This window comes from Cimex lectularius, unplaced genomic scaffold (assembly GCF_000648675.2).
Source record: "Cimex lectularius strain Harlan isolate CLEC.00 unplaced genomic scaffold, Clec_2.1 scaffold2, whole genome shotgun sequence".
Lineage (NCBI taxonomy): Eukaryota > Metazoa > Arthropoda > Insecta > Hemiptera > Cimicidae > Cimex > Cimex lectularius.
In genome coordinates this window covers 6,103,995-6,111,544 of record NW_019394219.1, presented here as the reverse complement: position 1 = coordinate 6,111,544, position 7,550 = coordinate 6,103,995, and positions in this window count along the sequence as shown.

The following is a 7,550-nucleotide window of genomic DNA, read 5'->3' as shown; positions in this document are numbered from 1 at the left end:
CTTACGCATTCGAGGGACTGTAGCATGATCATGACGTCCTCAACGCTTACATGTTGTCATCCGGTCGCAACGTCTCCCGTGAGGAACGGGGGGTAATACATTGGCCATACGCAAGCTTTACGAAAGGTCCCAAATAGAAGACAGCCTCTGTCTAAGTTCCCGCCGAGCTATTTTGGGTCTGATAGATTTACGTCTTTCGTTTTCTTAAGCGTTTTAATCAGTGGACCCTAGTTATAAGGGTGAAGCATCAAACAACTAACCCACCGCTGAAGATTGCCATGAACCCTGGTCCTTTCAGATCATCATAGTCTGCCTATTGTTGATATTTTTAATCTGATTGATGCGATTAAGTGTTTCGCTATCTTTAGCAGTTGGTGTAAGCAGAGTGAGACAACAACAAGGTGTACATGCAATGTTTGGGATGTGTCACTGGGATGGGATCACTGCGGCCGTTAAGAGCTATTGTATCCCCCATTCTGTACTTACAGCACACCAGTGGTTTCTAGTTCATCAAGGAACTTGATTAATAGGTTGAATTTCTCCTACGGCTACGTTGTACATCACAAAACACTTCCTTCTGCGGTCAAAAGTGGTGCCATAGTTTGTTAGTAGGTGTATTGGTGTCTATTCTACTTATATGCAGAATATGCCCGTCCCGTTCTTCTTCAATTTCCCATTCAGTCTGCTGTGTCCTGTTGTCCTGTTTTCCTTCCGATATTTGCTAGAGGTTCTTGGATTGCTTTTGTCCAATTTGTTAAATTCCACTGTATCCTCATTTTATTTTGCCCTTTTATCTAAGGTACTCATCGATAGTGTGAATCCCAAAGCCACAGAAGGGCTCAGGATTTATCAGCGGTACGGCAGCCCCTTTCCTGGCACGGGCTCTCTTGTTGCCCTCGTCCTGGGACCCAGCAAAGAGTGACTTCATTTTTCATAACTAATCTGTTTAGTTTAGTTTTGCAATTTAGGAATGCTATATTCTTGTTTTTGCACTCTTTGTACAGAGTGAACTGGGTTCATCACTCAATCGCATGACCTTCAGCCTGGAAGATATTTGAGTATTTCTTCCTGTGTTCTAGATCCATCCGTACCAGCAAATGGTGCCATTCTCAACAGAGGGTTTACAAACAACAAACTCACCCCTATGTTGTAGACGACAGCAGTTAGTTTATAAAATTTCAGTATACAAATGTGGTGTAATGGATACTAATGTTCAAAAATATTCGCTTTAAAAAATAATAGCTTCTGTTTTTCTAATTACAATTCTTGTCAGTCTATACCCGCTGTTTTGGTGTGTTTAACGCGTTTCGGCATTTAGGAATCAACGATTGGTTAGGGTTATAAGCAGCGTGTTGCTAGAAACCAATTTCCTAGCTAAAGCCTAAAGGCGCCTGGCAAATCAAAACAGAGAAAATAAACGGACAAAATAATGGGAAATCACAATATAATTAAATTATTATATTCGAAACTACTAATTGTAAACTAGTATTTAAATCGTCATGAGTACATTTTATAATATTGTAATGTAGGCTCTCAAGAGTAATTTAAAATTTGGTATGTACCGTGTTGAAGTCTGCGAGGTGATAAGCCTTAGTTGACGTATCTGTTCTGTCCTGTTCTTGCTAGTTTTTGCCGTCAGACGGATTCAGTATGATAACCGTCTTGTCCTTTTTGTTTTACTGCACCTAAGCCGTTGCCGGCTCTTTACAGTATTTCATTTCTTACAGCTTTCTTGCTTTTTTATTATAGACGGAAGCTGTTAATAGAACGTAGGGGTCAGAGAGAGAGGAGGAAAAAACAAAAAAAAAAAAAAATTAAAAAAAAAAAAAAAATTCCTCCCATCCCACCACCACGGACCCGCCCGGGACACTGTTCCTATGCCGTTAATCGGCTCTCTACAGCGCCCAAGCAGCCGGCGCAGCAGAACGAAGAAAAGAAAAAAAAAAAAATTACCTCTCACTCTCCCCAATCTGTTCTTTTATGTACTCTGTATGTATATATTGCTGTTTTGCGGTCGCATCTCAACCTCACCTGCCGAGCTCTTCGTCACAGCTGGTGATTATCTGGACCAGCTGCGTCCGGGATGGGCCTCGCGGAGGCGGCTCGTAGGGATTTTATTTTCAGGTGAGGGAGGTATTCCAACTTTCTTGTTGGTGCTTCCTCTTCTTTATGTGTTCCTTCTTTGCGACGACTCCGGCGTTCAGTCGCATGGCTCTGTCCCTGAGCCAGGAAGAGGACAATCTTCTCTCGTTCGGCCATGACGCGGGATTCAGCATGAACAGTCTGAGAGCCGTGACAGTTCAGCTGCGCGAGTTTTAACGACGGTGTGGGGGTATGTAGCGGGCTAATCATACCTCCATTTGGACAAGGGTCTGCGGTGATGATTCATAATCAGTGGCGCACATCACGCCCGCCACCGCTCTGATCTGTGCCTCACAATACTGTGAACCTGCGCGATGATTGTGAGCTTTGCCTATACGTAGGCAGTTCGCGCATTTTTGGGCATTACTGTTGCACTTGCGGGTGTCATGGCTATCTGCGCAGACCCCGCAAGTGGGGCCTTTCTTCGAACATGCCGAAGCCACATGCCCGTATCCCTGGCAGTTGTAGCATCTGGTAACTCCAAGATACTCCCTAACTGCACACGTCTGGTAGTCGAGGTTAACCCGACCCCGACCGATGGCAGATTTTAGCGTCTGCGGGTCGACCTCGACGACCCAAGACACGAATTGGGCGTCTTTTCGGCTAGCCGCGCCGTATCTCACTGTGAAGAGGGGTCGGACGTTTTCTTTAGTCCATACTCCCTCATCACTATTATTTTCAACTAATTGGGTCGCGATTTCCTCTGGCTTATCCTCCTTCGGTACTCTCAGTACCAGGAGTCGAGGATTTCTCTTCCCTACTCCGCGGGCTTTTAGACCAGAGTGGCCAAGGGCAACGTTTTCAAGGATGGCCTTACAGTCATCCGTAGTGGCGGCTTTAATTGCCACGCCACCCTTTGCGGTGACTCTGATATCTTCCACCCTTATCTTCGTCGACCTAGGACCCACCCTAACCATCCCTAACCATCCCTAATCAGTATGATAACCATAACATCTAACTATATTATTATCAGTTTACAAAAAATAGACCCACTGCTGAAGAGTTGCATTAAAATAAGAGTCAATGTCTACCCTTTCTGGTTTTGGCGGTCATTACCGTTTTATTAATAAAATATACACGGAAAACGTTATATTTTGATTAATGAGCCAGGATCTTTTTAGTGGGTGATACAGAAGACGAAAAAAATTGCCTTTTCGGTCCTTTTTTTGTCCAGTTGAGAAATCAAGCATATCTTGTATATGGAACGATTTTAGTCATGGCTAATTTGCATACATATTTGGCATTTTGATCGTTTTCGGTCATGGTGGAATACCTTTACTCGCTGTCTCTGAAACGCGTTTCGGCATTTTGTTATCCTTACTTCGTTAAAGTCATAAGAAAGGTGCTGTAAGACTAACTCTAGGGTAAAAGCTTAAACGGATCTGACAGTCCGAAAAGGCCATAATAATCGGGAAAATTATGATTAGTTGGGTCGGTTGTACCAAAGAAAGGGTTTCGCTTTGCTCATTGTATGTAACTTAAGGTTATTTTCTTGAAAAGAATAGGTTGGATAGCCATTGGCCAATTGGGAAATCATCGTGATCGGTCATCCTTGTAGGCCTACCCTCCCTTATTTGGTGAGTCAGATTCGGAATTTTTCCGTCTCCAGGGCTTGGTTAGGATACAAGCAAGGCACAAACCTCCTAGGCGGAAGCCTAAACACGTCCGATAGGCCAAAATAATGATAAGTTGACCGTAATAGCCGGAAACTACCAAACTACAGGTTCAACCCGCAGACCTTAAGTTCAACCCACCCTTGGAATCGTGGCCCACTATGTGTGAAACTACGACGACGACGGGTGGTATAGTGTGGTTTGAGACTCGAGACCCCGAAACGGCTCACTTCGTGTTCTCATCCACGGCCCTTTTTCTCAATCCGCGTTCCTTCATTCTATCCTGTGACCCCTCCTAACCCTTGGTTGCAAGGGGGGTATCCGGGCACAAAATAAAGGTGCAGCCCAGAGGGCGTGGCAACCTCTCTAAAGCACAAGCTGCACTCGTGTCGGCATGGGCGGCGGGTGCCTTAGCAGAATCACACGAGGGCCAGTGCACTAGATCCTGTCTGAATAGAGGGGGAGGGTGTAGGGCCGTCTGTATCACGGGGTAACTAAACAGTCCAAATTCAGCCCTTCAGTTACACTGGGAATGAATTCGTGGTGGCGCGTGGCGATGCCCCTGGCGGGAACTTAGACAGAGGCTGTCTTCTATCTGTGACCTTCGTGAAGCTAGCGTATGGCCAGCGAAATTACCCCCGGCCTCAAGGGGTACGTTGCGACCGGACGACAGCGTGTAAGCGATGAGGACGCGATAATCATGCTGAATAGTCCTTCGAATGCGTGAGTAAGCGAACGGAAACGAGTAGTGAATCGGTGTCTCTGACTCGAGTATGCTTTGCATTGTTGTGCGTATGACTGGCGTGGTACCCTTGGGGAAGCGAAGGATCGGACCACCTAGGCTGAGCCTATGGCGTCCCTCGAATGCGCATGGCAGGTGTAGACTGAGCTCGACAAGAGACTTTACCCTAGGCGGTGCTCATCTAGGGTGTGGTTAGCAATTCCACTTTAAACTAAACCGCTACCGGGGCGTTCCCGGAAGTTTCTACGCTAGGGAGCCCCTATACTCAGGGAGATAGAGTGGCCTTCTCTACCTAGGGAGTACGCGGGAGAACGGGCTGATGTATTTCGGCCTGTTAGCCCTTTGCGTGCGGCATACGAGCCGATGCACAATGCGGGCCCAACCATTCGGAGTGGACAAGCGCAGAGCGAGGGGCTGGGGCGCCTCTACACCAATGCTGCGACGGTAACACCATTCCGTCGTATGCTGAGGTTCGTCAGCTCTCATCTTGAGAATCAAAACGTCCGATAAGGCCGAATAGGCCAGGTGCAGACGCTAAAGATCCTCTTGTCTTGTTGACGATGAGTTCTCGGGAACGGAGACCTTAAGTTCATAATATATTAAAAAGGATAACATACAACTGAACATTTTCATCAATTCATCAATCGAATTGAAACAACTTAACTTGACTTCGCTCTGTTGTGACATTTATAGATTAGGTCTGATGAAATGTCAAAAATGTTGGGACTGTTTGATGTTTGAGAAGACAAATCCCTTCAAATCACAGGACCCAACACTGAAGACCTAAAATGATAAACCAACACAGCGAGACTAGGCAGACTAAAATGATCGGTAACGACCAATTTACAGGTTCATCACCTCACAGGCCGCATAGAGAAACCTCACGATAAACGTTTATCTTGGTTGTTTTAAACCATTTGGTTTACTTCATCTGTGCGGTTGAGGTTATCGCGATCGAAAGTTTCTTTCCTTGTCCTGCTTATCCCTGGCCAAGCACTTTTAATGTGCGATGATCTAGTATAATCTTGGCCAAAACGTCTTGTGTAGACCAAAACTAACCGATAATGAAATGATAATAACGTTTAATATTATACTGCTGTTCCAATGTTAAATTATAAATCTTAGCGTGGGTAGTTTTTGAGCTCTATATTTTAGTTTGATAAGAGCATGTCTGATTTAGATAAGAACCAATTTTTATGTTTGTAGCGTTTGAAACACAATTCTTCAAGTATTGAACGCCCTCTTAGGTCAGCCTATTGATGATTTCCATCAAGGTTACGGAATCTCGTCAAGCTGTATCTTTTAAAATTAAAATAGTCTTGAATGGAGAAGAAGGCCAGAAGTCTTATTTCGTCGTGAAGCCCGATCGAAAGAACGCTGGAAAATAGATTACAACCCTCATAGACCGATGAGATAAATTTATTCTATTTTATTCGACCCAAACATTCGTCTGAAGAATAATCTAGAAAAGGAAATATCTATATGTTCCATTTGGAAGATACTGAGTAGCTATAATGTAATGCCGATATGGCTTCAAGGTGTGTCAACTATGAAGAATAAATTGATTTCTTATGATTCATGAATTTACATTTAGCTTCTATCCTATGGAATGATCCAAAGCTGTTTAATATTTTAAAAAAAGTCCATTCTGTTTTTGCAAAAGGTCGCGCGATTTGACACTCGCATTTCTAGAAGTGTCATTAATTAAAAATTTGCAAATTGCGTGGGAGAGTGATATTTATTTGATCGCTGCATTTAATTGGCTAATTAAGAATAGATTAATCATTTTATTTAGCCGGTTTTCTACATCCTTGGCCCGACCCGCTCGATCTGAGATAAGACCCTCGGGCCCGTGCAAGGAGATAATTAGTAATTATAATAAACAACTATTTTGCATTTGGTGAGAAAATGAAGATGGCATATCAGGACTCCTCTCGCCTGGTTAGAAGACGTTTCTAGGAAGGTCCTTTCTCTTCGGCCGGGAATCGACGAATGGACCGCTCCTCAGGCGAATGGTCTCCGTCTAACTGTGCCATCGTGCCAAGGTCCGATGTCAATAGCCCAATTTCACGAAAGGAAGTCCAGGAAGTCCGGATCTTCTCTCGACCGGCCTTCACCTTTCTCACGCGCAAAACGGCAAAAATATGCCGCATTACATCACCATCCTCCGCCGGAAACTTTTTTTAATTTTAATTTTTTTTATTGTTTATCGACTGTGAAGACTTTTGGACTTTCAAGGTGTGCCTCGTCGAATTCTTTCGGGAACCACTTTCCGAATGGATAATATTTTTTCTTGATGCATTAAACAAATCCTAGACTGGACTAATGATAATTGTTTATCTTGATATATTTTCTAGTTCACTAAACATTTTTACGTTAAAATAAAAATAATATTTTATGGGATATTGTCCCGAGGAGTTGAACTATCCTGGACTAGCCTAGCCATGCTGTTTTTTGGTCAGAAGTGTTTCTATTGGGTTGTCCCGAAAATAATGCAGGTTTTCATGTTTTCTTTCAATTACCCCTCTATATAATAAATCGTCTAGATCAAATGTCAACACTCTTAAATCCTCTTCCGCACAAAAATGTATGTTTACCTCAGTAGCATTTCATTACTTGGGAATAATTCAGTCTTTTCTAAGATGATTATTTCTAACATGTCAACGCGTGATTTTCGCGTAATTTCGACGATGCCCAAACGGCCAGAAACGTAATGAAGCCTGGGGCGATGGCAGTTCGAGTGAGAGCACTTTTCAGTGATGGTTTAAAACTTTTCGAGAGGGAGACTTTAGCCTTGAAGACAATGAAGGTCGTAGGAGAATTTCTCCCTTAGAAGATGATGTTCTAGAAGACAATCCTAGAAAAACTGTTCGAGAACGTGAGGAGACTCTTTCAGTTAATAAACCTACCGTCGTTGACCACCTTAAAGAAATTGGAAAGGTGAAAAAGCTCGAAAGCCGGGTTCCTCATGCATTAAACGACCGCCAAAAAAACCCATCGTTATGAAGTTTGCGCAACACTTCTCTGCCGAAACAGCAACGAACCTTTTCTGG